Source organism: Ambystoma mexicanum, chromosome 1q (assembly GCF_040938575.1).
Source record: "Ambystoma mexicanum isolate Mex_15411 chromosome 1q, UKY_AmexF1_1, whole genome shotgun sequence".
NCBI lineage: Eukaryota > Metazoa > Chordata > Amphibia > Caudata > Ambystomatidae > Ambystoma > Ambystoma mexicanum.
The window spans coordinates 829,096,502-829,104,330 of NC_090922.1; the positions used below are offsets into that span (position 1 = coordinate 829,096,502).

The 7,829-nt window shown below is 47.8% G+C and overlaps 1 protein-coding gene across 4 annotated transcripts in view; it reads right to left on the reverse strand.

Annotated features, from left to right (window-relative positions):
- KIAA1614 (KIAA1614 ortholog) overlaps positions 1-7,829 on the reverse strand; it is a 383,065-nt gene that overhangs the window by 374,808 nt on the left and 428 nt on the right. For 2 of the 4 annotated variants that reach the window (XM_069641449.1, XM_069641448.1), the window contains exon 1: positions 7,655-7,806. The exons of the other annotated variants lie outside the window; for them this stretch is intronic. The gene's annotated coding sequence lies outside the window, so the exon portion shown is untranslated. Of the gene's footprint in view, positions 1-7,654; positions 7,807-7,829 lie in introns of those variants that run through there. 4 annotated transcript variants of the gene reach the window in all.

The following is a 7,829-nucleotide window of genomic DNA, read 5'->3' on the forward strand; positions in this document are numbered from 1 at the left end:
TCACGGGCATTCTTTGTGGGTGCAATTAATTCAGACGTTTCCATCCATCGCTTTTGGTTTCTGCACTACTGGACGTGCGTAGAGAAATGAAGTGCGATTTAGTGATGAGTTGAAGGTGAAATGTCATGAGTTGACACTGGAAGTTCCCTTGCTTGGTCTGTGCCATGCTGCAATTGCATATAAGGGTAAGAACCAATGTGCTCTGTTCCTGGAAGTGTGTGAGCTGCGCATTTTTGATGTCCCTTTAATGCCTTGGAATGATTTGCACCACTGTAGCCAGGGCTTTAAGTGGGGTAAGAAATCGAGGGGGGGGGCTCATTTGGGGGCGTGGCTTGCAGGGCGGGAGTGGCCTGAAAAGTACACAAACCATAGTAAGGTACGCAAACAAATATATAAATATATATAAGCACATATATATGTGTAGGTGTACCTTACTATGGTTTATGTACTTTTCAAGGCATCCTTTATAAAAATAGAAATATGGCATGGAGTCCCCAGGTTCACCGAGGGTCAAAGATGCCTCGGTGACCGGGGAAATAAAAGGACAGTATTTCCTCCTGTGACCCCCCCTCGCGCGAGGGGTCACAGGAGGATGTAACACTGGCTGGCACTTCTGCCAGGTTGCCTGACTCGAAAATAGCGGGCGCATCTCCCGTCGAAGTTGGGGTCGTGGTGGGATAATGTGTCCCGCTGTGGTGTGGTGGGGCCCCGGCAGGGCCCCGGCTGGCTCAGCCCCAATTTTTGGACACTGCTGGGGCTGGGCCGGCTGGGCCCAGCCCGCTTACAGCACAGTAGCACATGCGCTGGGTGAATTCTGTACCTGAAATGCAGGTGCTCCCCATGAAAGCCTCTGCTCCTTGCTCGGGGATTATGGCACTATTCTCTGCCAGTCTTTCTGTGGACCCGTCCTGTGTGTAGGGTGCTTTTTCTCCAGTGACTCAGTGCAGGGTGACCTTCCCCGTGCCCCTATCCCAGCATGGGACCTATTCCTCAGCGAAAAAACACTCACTTGATTCCATGCAGCATTCTCGCCACAGAAATGACTAATTTGATGTAAAAAAAAAAAAAATAAAGAAATGGTTGTTAGTATAAACCAACTCACTGCTATTCATTTTTATCAACCTTGAGCCGAGAAGATGAAATGCTGAGTTTGACTTGCAGCATTTCGGCAACGCCATAGATTACACATCACTGCTTCACCAACGCAAACGTACGCAGGGCGTGAGGGCTCTGCCAAGAAGCCCCAGCAATGGCAGATAGGCGCTATACAACTCACATAACATTTCAGAAGGGAGCGCTACCTTAATGTGGGCCTTTCCCCCTGCCTCCTCCACGTGGAATCCTCTGCCCCCACTCTGGGCTCCTCCCTGGCACCCTGATAAGTTACACCACACCGCGTGGGGCCCTCTATCTCCCAGTTTGCATTCCCACCTCCCCTCCAAGTCTGGGGTAATTTCCTCCTCATTGGGGTTCTCCCGCTCCCTTTGTGGGTGAGCGCCTTCCTGCTTCCGGTGGATCTTCTCCATTTGACGGCCCTACATTACACCTGCACCAAACTGCTCTCTCTCCCGCAGGGGGGCACTGGGGGCCAAAAGAGGCCCTGGAAATAAGTTCCTGTGTCTTCATGGGATGTCACGTGTGGGTCTACCCTCTGGGCCTTCCCCGATAGACCCAGGTAAGTGCGTACGGTGTGGCCCCGGGTGGGTTGCTGGGGTGGCTCCTGTCCCACTGGTCATGGAGGAGGGTAGAAGGTAAGAGATTCAGGCGGGGGCTGGGGTGGGTGAGGCTTAACTAAAGCTGGATGGAGCTCATCAAGTGGAGGTATTTCTGATAGGACTGCCGCATGCAGTGAATATAGACCACTGTCTCTAGTGTTCTGCCACACAGTAAGAACATGCCAAACATAGGGTATTTGTGAAATGATGCATACAGTATTTAACCTATGCCCCATGTCCATTTTTAGTTTTAAACTATTCCATCCCTGACCGCGGCATGGCAATGCATATGAGATACCGATATGAGTCCTATGGAGCTAAAAACACACAGAAGCGTCAGTAATAAACCCTATGCCGCAATTGCTTGGTGGCTTTCTGGCATCTTTTTGTGAAGGGTTTCGCTCGCACCGCCTTTTTAGTTTGGGCTATTAGGTGGCGCTGAAAGCACTACCTTTAAGCTAAAACTATTGTCATTAAAATAAGAGCTTTAGCATGAGAGCTTCAAATATGGGCTTTGAATGAGGGTCTGCAATGCATTTCAATGGAGATGACATTTGAGGAGGGATACACAGTTGTTAGATTATTGAATCCCTCCCATTCCCTGCCCCTAGCCATGCTAATCCCCATGGCTAATCCCACCCATTCCTGCCCAACTCTTCGAGGTCTTCCATGGAGGCAGCCTTCTTGAATGACTGTCTCTAAGGAAGCTCTCTGGAAACAAGCCAAAACAAGCCAAAACTAGTGGCCATCTTTGAATAGGGAAAATACCATGCATCTTCAAAATAAAATTGAATCATGTGAGTATGATCTTTTTTAAAATAGCTAAATTAAATTACAATACTTTTGACAGCAGTAATTATTTCTGTCCTTTCTGCGCTTAATGCGTTTAATGTTCTTGTTTTAATATGTATCAATCTTTTACAACACAAAATCGGCAATGTTGTGATACATGTCATGTAGTGCTCGAACCCTTACTGGCTCACTGATTGCCTCTGTTAGCGGAGAAGGGTCATGCAGATGCTTGCCCTGCATGGTCTTGCAATCTGACTGGTTGTGCTCGGCTTCACACATACACATACACTGACTGCCTCACCGCAACTCTATTTTTGTCCTTCGATGCATTCCCTTTCCGTTGTTTTCCTTCCCCGCTGCTTTTAAACCAACTGTAAAGTGTTCAAATAAAAACACTTGCAGTAAGACATGAAACCCCACAGTGCTCATGTCGGAGGTATCTCAGGGTCTCTAGCCCTGAGATTCTCTCTGACGTGAGCACTGTCCTCTGTGTGTTAATGGGATTTTGCTCGCATTCAGGATTGCTAGCTCCCTGCTGCCGGCATGCACCGCGTTGAAATTCAAAGTACAAGCAAAATCCTGCAAACACAAAGAGGACAGTGCTAATGTCCTCTACGTGTGCACAGGATTTTGTTCGCACTTTGGATTTATAGCTCCCAGCTGCCTGCAACATGATGCATGCCGACAGCGGGAGCTAGAAATCGAAGTGCGAACAAAACGCCCCAAACACACAGTGGAGAGTGCTCACGGATTTTGAGCACTGTCCTCTGTATGTTCGTGGGATTTTGTGCACAAATCACATTGTAACCCGAAAATAGCCAAATGACAAATTTATAAATACTTAAGTGAACCAAAAATATTATGACAGTAACTTTGTGTTCCCTATTTGGAATGGAAGAATACAAGTATATGAATGCAAAATTATGTCAGCCTAAAGAAATCTTCTATGCGTTATGGAGCTTTTCAGTCAAGGCATAAAGACACACAAAAACAAAACTGTGTGGCAATGCTTTCTGTTAGAAAACATTATGGGCCTGATTTGAAACATATATTTTTTTCAATGTCAATGCTTCCAAAATAAATTAACTGCTTGTAGAAGGGCCTTCTTGCTGCATGGGAACTGTCATTCACACATTCCACCTGCTTGAGAAATTGTAAGCAAGCATTTCTGTTGGTTTAGGGCAATTTTGACCCTGCTGTGTGGCTCCCCTTTTCTCAGCAAGCGAGTCTGTCGGCTAGGGTGGATTTTCACCTGTTCTGAAGTGCAAAGACCGCATAACAGAGATGCAAGGTGTGGCTGGTGAGTATTGCAGGTAGGGCATGGCAGCCCCCGGGATCCGTTTGCAAGTTATGCTTGATTTCATGTATAATTGATTAGCCACCTCCTTGATTGAAACATAATAGAACTTAAATGTTCATCTTCCCCTCGCCACTCGGTGAGCAAAGTGTGACCCCACGACCCCCCAGGTGACTCTGAGAATCCGACGAAGACATGAGGTTGAACTCTTGTGTCTTCACCTGAAGACACAGGAGACTTGAACTCTCCTCCAATACCCTCCACGGGACAGTAGAACAGAATGCCAGTAAGTGTGTGGGCTCAGCTCCTGGAAAGTATTTTTGGATCAACCAAAGGTGGTTACTTGGCCATTCTGTGATGAAACTAGACTTTATGCCAGTTACCTGCACTACCAAACTGTGGTGAGACTTGCGCATCTCCCAATGCCCCTGCCCCCTCCACCTTATTGGCTTGGTTGTGCAGCAGAGGTCTCTGGTGTAGTGCTTTCCTGGAAGTGATACTCTTAAAGCAGGCGCTACATGCATCTTGTCTTCTCCTTGGCAGGAGAACACTCGGATCTCAGGGTTGCTTTTGTTTTAGTCGGCAGGCATAGCTGGCCAATCTGGAGGCTTGCCAGTGTTTTAGGTTAATGTGCAACCCACTAAACACCAGGGCAGGAATGCCCTACACTATCTCTGCACCTTCGCTGCTGCTCCAAGGCTGCACCCCGTTAAGTGGACATACATAGAATAAGGACAACCAATATTGGACATTTTCAAGTTCAGGTAGGCAGGACGGCAAGCTGTGCTCAGGATGTGACCATGATGGGTGAAGTGCTAGAGTGGAGGCAGAGGAAGTGAGGCATAGAGGCAGGTTAAAGGCGAGGGAGAATGTTAGCTTTGCTAGCTAGGATAGATGGCTGGGTTGAGCGAATGCTGATGACTGAGCACAGACTGCAATCTATAGGTCACATGTTTGAATCCCATTGAGGTGGAATCAGGATTTCATCGATCTGTGACTGGCCAGAATTAGGTCAATCACGTTTCGGGATATTTTTGGTCTTTTTAGTAGCGCTCTAGTGAGGGTGTGCAGACTTACAGATATGCCATTTTCCATGCGCCGTTCACGGGGTGCTCTTTTGGTTATCTTGCAGCCAAGCAGAGCCCAGAACGGATTACTTGATGTGGCTGGTGCTTCCGTTTTAGTGCATTTTGTTGCATCTCTTCGGATTGTGTGAGCACCGTAGGTTGGAGACGACACAAAGCTTGTAGGTGTTGGGTTATTTGCCCACCCATTGATTGACCATGTGCATAAAGTATTAGGCATTTTGCAGGCACTGCTATTAGATGCCCACAAATGCTTACACTGTTGCTATTGCCAGTGGTTGTTACTAATGGAACAACTTGTTTTGTCATGGACAGGGTCAGGGCAGAAAACAAAATAATAACGTCCGCCTTAGTTGACGGTAAAATAGTGGCAAAATAATTCCAAGTTTAAGGCGGTATTTCAGCCCATGAGTAGGACTTATTTATGGAATGTGGTATATTCAGCGCTGACAATTGGGCCGGCTCTGGGCGTCAGATGTGTAGCTGGATCTCGGGAACCAGCCAGAGTCATCTGCCCCAAACCCCTGCTCTGCACTGGGGAGAAGGACGAAGGAGAGAGAAAAAAGCGCCCGCGAGCAAACTGTAACTTCCTCTAGTGACCCCTTGCAAGAGGTCACAAGAGGAAGTTACAGTCCTCAGCCACGACCGTTTTATTTATTTATGCAATGTTTGTCGGCTACATGGACCCAGATCATTTATGTATTTATGCAATGTTTGTCGGATAGTATCTGACAAACATTGCATAAATAAACAGCTATCCGACAAACATTGCATAAATAAATACCCTTATTAACATCACACACACCATGCAGCCACCCAACTGCTTTCAGAAGGAAGCTGCAGGAGCTGTGCTGGGTGCGGCTCAGGTAAAGGAAAATGTTGCTTATGGCGAACAGAAATCACCATGCTTGAATAGTACCCAAGGGGAAGTTTTTTTTTTAATAAAATGGAATGCAAATTGTGCATTTTAAATAATATTTACTCAGCAACACTGGTCAAAACTATTATCCGCATAGTGAAGTAACTCATCACCAATGCCATGGAAGTGGATTAAAGTGGAATTGATATATAGTTTGGAAAAGAAGCAGCATGAAAGAAATAGCGCTGTTTGAAACTATTATTTTGGACATTTTCTTTGATCGGAGGTCAACTGCCAACTCCGCCCCCCTTAACTCCGCCTCCTCGGGCACCGCCCCCTCAAAATCTGCCCCCAGCCCGGCCCTTCTGGGATCCCCCACCCCATTTTTTTTCCATTTCAACCACTGGGTATATTACAAATACCACATAGGATGAATACCTCAATACTCATGAGTAGGGGCTGGTCGGGAAAAACAGGTGCCGCTTGGAGTGGCGCCTGTTTGTCACATTGACACCATACCAAAATGAACTCGGGCATATTAGAACAAATGCCATGTGTCTGTATTTTCCAAAGTATAGCAGTTTAGTGACTAGTGCCAGGATCGCCCCGTTAAGTGAACAGCAATCCTACTTAAAGGGATTAGTAGTTCCCCATTACAAGTAAAGCCGTTCTACTGGGTAGAGCCAGTACTGTCTCAATAAACGGACAGTCGCTGAGCCAGTACTGTCTCACTAAACGGACAGTGGCCCTGCTGAGAAGTGCAGCAAATGTCACACCTAACGTGTAGCAGCCCCGGCCAAGTAGTGCTGGACAGCCCCTTCCAGTGATGCCCTTTTACCCCAATTAACGAGTACTAGCCGAGCAGGGGAGTACTTGCTTAGAAGCATAGAAGGCGCGCCGAGGCCCTGCTGATGAGCCATGCTATGGTCATAGTGTCTCTATACTAGGACAAGTCACCACGGTGGTAGTCTCAGAGCACACAGCAGAGGAGTAGCCGGGATGGGGGCCCAGTGGGGCCTGAAGCTGAAGTGCTTGGGCCCACGCAAGTCCCTCACATCTGTAAATGCCCACTCAGCGCAGCAGTGGGGGCATTTACAGAAGTCAGGCCCTGCCCTGTCTACGAATCTGCACACAGGCGTCTCCGTTAGAATGAAGCCCTCTTGCCTACATCATACATTCTATGGCCCACCTGACAGAACTGACATGCACCCAGGCGGCCTGCCACACAACATCCTCCCCGCCCGCAATGCACAGCGCATCCTCCCATCTTTACTCTGACCCTTTCCCTTCTGCAGACGGGGGTCTGGACTGGAGGCCCCAATGACCCTTTATAAGTACAACAGCTCCGCTGGGCAGAGTTGCTTATACCCACAGAACCACGCGTTATGATGAGAAGTGCCAGTACTGCCCTATAAAGGAGTGCAGTACTCTCCAATTAAAGTGTACGGCAGCTTTGCTAAGGTATTGCTATTGTGTCATATTAATACATTAAATAAATCACAGCATGGCTGAGAAGTGCTGGCCCTTTTTTGGAAAACGTTGGAAACATCACATTTAAAATATAGCAGTACTGGTGAAAACGGTTGGTACTGTCTCATTAAAAGTATGGCAGCCCTGCGCGTATCACTACGTTAACACGTATATTAAAGATGCTAAAAAGTGCCAGTGCTGTACTCGTAACATTATATCAGCCCTACACGCTAAAGTACAGGAGCCCCGTTGTCAAGTGCCAGTACTATGCTTTTGAAAGTATAGCGTCCCCGAGGAGCGGTGCTTGTCGCGCTGAACACAGTGCAGTGAAGCCGTTGGGAGAGTGCTGGGCATTTAAAGCACTGTTGCGTGAAAGGCGCGAAGGGCTTTTGCCAAAGAGTAGAAAACAAACCGAAAACTGCTACGCAGTACGCACCCTCCAAGAAGCCATGCCGGTTGGGGTGCTCCCTCCAGCTCTGTGTCCGCCTGCGGGCGCCCCTCCAGCCCTCCTCTTCCTCTCTCGCAGGCCCTGCCCTGGCGCTCTGGGTTCAGCTGTGCTGCTGACTGGACTGCATACCAGGGCACCCAACCAAAAAATTAAAAAAAAACGT